Source organism: Ursus maritimus, unplaced genomic scaffold (genome assembly GCF_017311325.1).
Source record: "Ursus maritimus isolate PB19 unplaced genomic scaffold, ASM1731132v1 scaffold_21, whole genome shotgun sequence".
Lineage (NCBI taxonomy): Eukaryota > Metazoa > Chordata > Mammalia > Carnivora > Ursidae > Ursus > Ursus maritimus.
Genome location: NW_024424564.1, coordinates 24,478,776 through 24,486,653, shown reverse-complemented (window position 1 = coordinate 24,486,653; position 7,878 = coordinate 24,478,776).

The window sequence follows — 7,878 nt, the reverse complement described above, 5'->3', positions numbered from 1 at the left end:
CACAGCTGTATCATTGGAATTTTAAAGTCTGTAACGTACACGACAGTTATGCTATTGTGACTGTATTAATTCAAGTCTTGGTTCTTCTCATTGATAGTTAGAATGTATATCACTCTGTCACTTTCTGAACCCCTCTACTTGTTTAGACCCAGACAACAGGAAGTGAGAAGGGCTGCCAATGGGACATGTACGAATTCTAGCGGTGGCTTGGACGGGGGAATAGATGAGAAAGGGCCAAGTGCTACATACAACAGCAATTTTTCTAAAGAAGGCTAAAGTTATTAAGAATTATGCCTGGGCTTTCTCTGACAAAGCAAATCTTCTGATCAAACAAATGGTCTGTGCAGGTTTATTCTTTCAGTGAGGTATGATGTGGGTTACAAAGAAAATCACAGGGTCACAGTCCTGTTTATTTATGCCCTGTCTACAAAAGTCCAAGAGAGGCAACTTGGGGTCCTTTGTGTGGGTAAAACAGAGTTCTGTATACCCTAAGTATTTGCATTTTATCTCTGAACCTACAGAGAGGAACTCACAGGGGAAAAAAACCCTTTTATTCTGTTACACTGGAATTCAGATTGTCTTTGTATAACTTCATCTAAGGTGCAAACTAAAAAAAAAAAGTACTGGCTCTGACCCCCACTCCTTCCTCAAGGATGCTAGTAAATATCCAACAAATTGAGCAGATTATTTAGATCCTCCTTTGAGTGACACTCATTATAGTGCCGGATGAGATTTGGTTTTCCCCGGTGCTTAGTCAGGACGTTTTCCTCCCTCTCTCCCTTCTTTGCTTCTTGCCAGTGAACACATGATGTGATCATATGGTAAACAATTAGTTTTATTGTTTTACTGTACTGTTAAATAAATACCACTGTGGTCTATTTTTTCTTTAGCTGACACTTTTCCTGTATGTCAGCACACATCTAAGTAAGATTATTGGTTTACTTAGTTTAATATGTGGATATTGGTGAAGATTTCAGTATTTCTTATTCCCTTTTATTCCCATGCTTACTCTAGTGCATGTTTTAACTGAGTTTCTTAATCTACTTTTTCATTTCTCCATCCCCCAGACTTTTCACCAGCCTTTGGGAAGATATTTAGAATGTTTTAGTATTTCACTTTGGAGGGCAACTGTGTTATCATTTCTTGCACCAAGATAATGCTAAAGGCTTTAGTTGAAATTGGCTGGTAAAGAAAGTAGAAATTTCCATTCCAGGGAAAATATAGTGATAAAGAGTAAGTAATAATGTTAACATGGATTTAGTAAAAAATAAAAATAAAAAGGGAATTGAATAGTCATCTGAGAAAGGGAAGTTTATTTGCTAAATATCCCATTAGATCATTCAGCAATAAGGCAGATTATTGATACGTTCATTGTTCACTACAGGGGATTAAATTCAGAAGATCATCATCAGTGATAAACCAATTGCAATTTTGTTTTCCGAAAGTGAAAGCAATCTCTTTGTATTACTCCTTAGTGAGAAAATAATGAAAAGAACATTACTTATCTGCTATATAATATGATTAATTATCTGAATTCAGAAGAGGTTCTGGTAAGAAATAGGACTGGACAGATAATTTCATTTTAGGATCTTTGAATTAACTTCCGCTTTTATATAGTTAAGTACAGTGATACATTCTAAGGACCACTCCTATATTTTTACAATAAATTATGTTAAAAACTCTTCTCTTTGCAGAAAGAAGAACCATGGATTTTTAAATACACTTTAGAATTTCTAGTTGTTCTTTAGTTATACAAATGTATTTGTGCTTTTGAATCATTACAATATTAAATCATCAGTTACCATGCTGAATCTCTAATTTAGAGTACTCAATTAATATAGATACAAAACTTAAGTACAATTGCCCTCATCTCTGGATACTGAGCTATTTTTTATTAAAGTGAGAATTTGAATGACAAATATAGAACTTGATAGAAGCTTTGATGTTTTAATTATGTATAGAATCTTTAAAGTGTTTATAAATTTTTGAGTAACCTGACAGGTTAACTATGAAATTGTTATATGCAGCTAGAAGTAGCAAACCAAAGCTGACTAGTCTTCCTTCTTGGAACAACTTAGATTTTCATGGACTGTACCTTGTTCATCCTCCCTCTTGGAACGCCTCTTTTTACCTCCATCTGTGATACACGGAAACCTACCCATTTTGTCTTTTTAACATGTTATGCTTTCTATGAAACATTTATTCTATTCAATCAGTTGTAATATCTTAGCTCTGAGCCCACAACCATTTTAGGTGTCCTTTTCATAGAGGACATAGAGGAGCACTTATATTATGGTTTGGCTTATATTTATTTATGTACTTACCTAACTTCCCTCCCCCAGTGTATTTTTTTTATTGTTTTATTACTTTGCCTTCTATCTTGTTAACTATAATCCCTCCAATCGATCTCTTTACCTCTTTGCCCCTACCCAGTTTTTTAATTGAAATGCTGAATTTTAGAAGGCCACAACCATTTAAAAAATTATTTCTATGAGTGGTAAATGATGCTCATGCATTTTGTATATAAATATGCATTTCAGCAGACTTAAAACCGTAACGGTAATTCTACTTATAAATTCTTTAGGGGAGGCACTAAATCTTTTTGTTTTGAAAAAATTTTTAAATTGGCAAAGTTTTAAGTTTATTTTTAAATCACAGTTACCGATTTAAGGCAAGGCAAATATTGTCTTTTTAAAAGCCTCTCAATGGTTAAATTACAGTATTTTCCTTTGCATTGTATGCATGTAGGAAAAAATATGTATTCTGTAGAGTTGAATTTTAAGTAGTAGACACAAAATAACTTTGAAATAATATCCTAAATGAAATATCTATTTTATTTTCTCTTTCTAACTCAAAAAAATAAATGGCCGCTCAGTGTATAGAAGCTATTCTAATCCATTAAAATTTTATTTTTATATTATTTAAACACCTACTGTACATGACAAAATATATTTCTGTGGCTGCATTTTATAGTTTTTCAAAGTAGGATTATTGTTTATTTAGAATGTATTTTTCTAGTTGACAAAAGGAATACCTTTTAATCTAGATGTAGAGGTTTTTTTTTTTAATATAAGGCTATTTGTTTTCATACTACCTGATCGGTTTAATAAACCTGATGTAACAAATGTAAAGTCTCTGTAATTTCTTCAAGTGTAACTAATCCAGAATAATAAAAGAAATAGTTGTACCCTTTCATGTGACCTTGCTTGTCTTTCTGGGTGTGTCACTTGGCTATATTAAAAATAAATTTTATATTAGTCAGATTATATAATTGCTGAGCTAACTTACACAAGTTAAGATCAGGAATTATTTCATGAGAATATATAGCAAATAAGACTTACTAAAACTTCTTATTAGGTTTCATACATATCTGTTTCAATTTGTCATGAAAGAATGTCCTCACTTCTGTGCTAGATTGCTGGCTTAATGAGCTGGTGTCTTGTTTTCTAGAATGAAATCCATTTTAATGTAATAATATTCAAGTGTAAATCTTCCTTGCTATTATTTAATTGGTCACTATCTTATTTCTCAAAATAGGCCTTTAATTTTGACTGTCTTTAATAACCAAATCATTTGAAAATTAAGGAAACTCATTTGGTCATTCTATAAATGAGCATGAGATAATTCTACTAAAAGATTGTATATAATGTCCAGTGGTAATGCATAGGAATAAGTTAACACTTTTCTTAGCCATATATGCATTTATACTTATGTATGCATAGAGTATCTCTAGAACAACTTAAAAATAACACTTAACGGTGGATATTTCTGAAGAGGGTATCTGGGATTTAGGCCATCGGTAGAAGGAAGACTTACTTTTCATGCTGTATTTTTTTTTTAGTAATTTGAATTACAGTAGTAATAATAATTTGAATATCGTATGTTTGTTTTACTTGTGACAATTTTTACATTAAAATGTAAATGTAATGTATACATGGTCCTATATTATTCATATAAAGACTCCTTATTCTGTTTGATGGCAATAGGGAATCCTATTTTATCAATTATCATAATTTATTTCACCAATACTTTCTCAGTGGGCAGTTAGGTGCTTTCCAATCATTTACTGTTATAAACAGTGTTATCCCATCAATACATTTCTGTGAACATGAATTACTAGATCAGAAATGCTGTGTCAAAGGATGAGAAATGGGTTTTTAAAATTTTAATAACTTTGCTCACTATTCTTCGCTTATGAGCTGAGTTGAAAATACACTCCCCCCCCCACAGTCTGTGCTGTTTGTTTCTCTATTGATTATTTTAATGTAAAAATTAAAAAAAATTTTTTTAATTTAAAGATTTTTCTCATTAACAACTCATGAGCTGTTTTTTCTGTCATTCTTAAAAAGGCCTTCCCACTGCATATCTAATTTTAAAAATAAATTTCTCCCATGTGTTTTTTATACTACATTTTTTTATGTTTTACTTTTAAACGTTTGAACTATCTGAAATTTATTTTGTTACCATGTACAAAAGTAGGTATTTTTTTTTCGTACTTAGCAGTTACCCCACATCACTTACTAAAGAACATTGTCCCTCTTTTTAAATGTCACTTTTTTTTTTTAAATTTTTTTGGAAGTAAATTCTAGTATGTAGTTGAGCTCTATTTCTGGACTTTTATATCATTCCATTAATCGGGCAGTGTATTTTACCCCTGAAAAAAACAATTTCTCTGACCAAAAATAATCAGATCAAGGAAAATTTGAATGTGAAAAAAGTCTAACATTTCTCCTTATTTGTATAGGAGAGAGTCTATGAAGTATAGCTTGTAATATTTATAATGACCATGACCGTAAGATAAATAAGAAGAGAAAGTCTATTAAAAGTGGGTCATTGGTCAAGTAAGAACATTATAAGGCTACAAAATGAATGTTCATGTAAGAAAAATGCTTAACCTGTTAATGTTCAACGGCAGCTCTCTTGGCGTTTTGGTCGCAGTTTCCAGGGCGCCGCTCACTTACGAATTGCAGAACGCTTAGCACCTCAGGTCCTCCTGCCTGCTGTCAGTAGCGCCCCACCCCCAACCCTACACTGGGACAAGCACATACAAATGCCCTTTCCTAACCCCTCTTCCTACTTCTCATATTTCTAAACAACTCCCAGAGGCCAATAGTATCCTTGGTTGCAAACAATGTAGTAATACTGGAGCTGGATTATTATTAAAAGAAAATAGCACTTATTTTTTAAAAATAACGATATCGACTACAAAGGCATAGAACATTCCACTAAAAAGGAGGTAAACATGAGGGTGGGGTTCAATTTAGGATTGTTTTTATAGTGATTGACACTACCTGAATTTGTCAGGAATTCAGCCAGTCCAAATTGATGTCAAGGATTATAAACTTTGTTGTTACGCTTCCAGAGGTCCTGATGCTTGAGAAAGCACTAATCAGATTGTCAGCTTTGGAAACCACTGTCTTGTTACAAGTACTCTGTAGTTTCTGTTACAATGAAATCAAAATTCAAAACAATCTCAGTGGAGGGAAGCGTATTTCCTTTCAGTATTGTTTACTCCTTATCTACAAGGATGGTTAACAATAAGTTAAAATACTATTCTTGCAAGATAAGAAAGTGTTGTTTACAGAAGTTACTACTTAAGATGCCAGACAATGGGCAGAAAGAAAAGCAAAAAGAGCGATTAAAGAACTAACAGTTGCTAAATTTATCCATAATGGCTCTGATTTCTATGGGGGTTCCTAGTATTTAGTTCTTACGTTTTTTTTACACTATTAGGATTCATGCTGGTACCAGGCACCAGTCCCAACCACGCAGGTTACTGAAGAATTTCCCACTTTGAGCATAAAATAAATGAGACAGCTTTACTTGATAGTCACCTAGATGTACTTATGGTGATTGTTAGAACACACTGAAAAGTAATTTGGAAATATTGGTATCTATCAACAATCTTCAATTATTCACAGCTTTCGATCAGTATTCTTACCACTCATAATAAATGGAAGAAAATATTTCAAAATTTGTGAAAACAAATGCATTTAGGTATTCATCTAGCTTTATGTATAAAAGCACAATAATTAATTTTGCTAAGTTCTGAGGTATTATTTGGGTGAGAAATTGGTAACTATTGATGGTCATGAGCCGTTAGGCATCTGGCTTCAGCTCAGGTCATGATCTTGGGGTTGTGGGATTGAGGGCTCTCTGCTCAGTGGGGAGTCTGCTTCTCCTTCTCCCTCTGCCCCACCTCCCCTACCTTCAGCTCTCCTGTGTGCTTTGGCTCTCTCTCTCAAATAAATAAGTAAATAAAATCTTTTAAAAAAAGGATTAAAAATGTATACAGACCAACTATGTTTAAAAAAAAAAAAAAACCATACCCATGCATGTCAAAAAGCAAATACGTATGAAAATGAAAGTGCAAAATTTTTGCTGAGAGTTTTTTATTCAAGTGATAATTTGGGGCTTAGTATATATTATTTCATTATGAATATATTTAAAAATGTAGACTATTTGGACTCTTAACCAAAGAGAACAAATTTATGGTTACGAGGGAGTGGGGGTGGGAGGATGGGTGAAAGAGGTGAAGGGGATTAAGAGTACCCTTATTATGATGAGCCCTGAGTAATATATAGAATTGTTGAATCACCAAATTGCACACCTGAAACTAATTGTATATTAACTTAATTGTATATTAAGTATATTGGAGTTAAAATTTAAAAACATTTTTAAAAATTTAAAAAATATATAAACTTTCATAACATGAACACATAAAATACTTCCTGTATATGATATCCCTCTGACTCTCTTCTATCTTTGCTAGGGCTCTGTAGAGCCTTTTACACACATCAAACAGCTGGAGAGTGACGGGGTGATGAGCATGACAAGATCAACTAACTGGGGACTGGAAGCCTGAATCTTGTAAGCAAACCATTTGAATCCCAGAATGTCAGAGTCTTAACTATAAAAAAGAAAAAAAAAAGTTTTTTTAAAAGAAAAGAAAAAGTTAAAAAATCAAATTAGATAACCCTTATAGTTCTCAGCTTAGTCAAATTACATAAGGTAACACACTCGATGGGTTTGGTCCATGCTAACAAATACGAGATACTTGGTTAACTGTTCTTGGCTCTATTCTCTTCATTTTATCTCTGGTAAAACCTACACAAAGTTAAATTGAAATAGCCCACTGACAAAAGAGGGGGTTAAAACTCAAAACTCTGTCTCTCCCAACATTTTCATTCTTATCTCATTTATTTCCAAATTAGTTAGGGTGGGACTGTAGGTCTGTTACTATGGGCCTGGGTAGACAAAAAAGTCACATTTCTGTTAGCTAAACAATATATGGCCAGGAAAAGAGAACACCATACGTGTTTCCAGAACAGAAAAACTATGCTGGAAATAGAGGTGGAGAGGAAAGTAACTTGTTTTATTTTTATACTGCCCTAGTGTCTAACAAAGATTAACACCTAGTATTTGCAAAAAAGAATGCTAATAAAATTAGATGTGTAACTAAAGGGCTAGCACAGTTTTTAGAACATGAGTTGTTCTATAAATGTTAACTATTATTATTGTAAGTAATGAAAGAAGAGTGAAACTTCTGCCCTTGAGAAAAATATGCTTCCATATGAGATTCAAAATGAGCATACCTCTTTCCCTTCCTGCAGATGAATTCTTTGGTTGTTGTAATTTAAGCATCTTGGAAAGTACATATCACAAGTGTCTATCATTCAGCACAAATACACTGCCATTCATACAGATACATATTCAAAGTAAGATTTTTTTCCATTCAAATCCTATTTTTTAAAGGTTGTGTTCCCCCCCCCCACACTCTAAGTAGCATTTGTCAAGAGAGACAAATGACAAGAGAGTAGAAAAAGTCGTAGACTCTTTTAGAACTGAAACGAAGATTTTAAAATACTGCTCAGCATT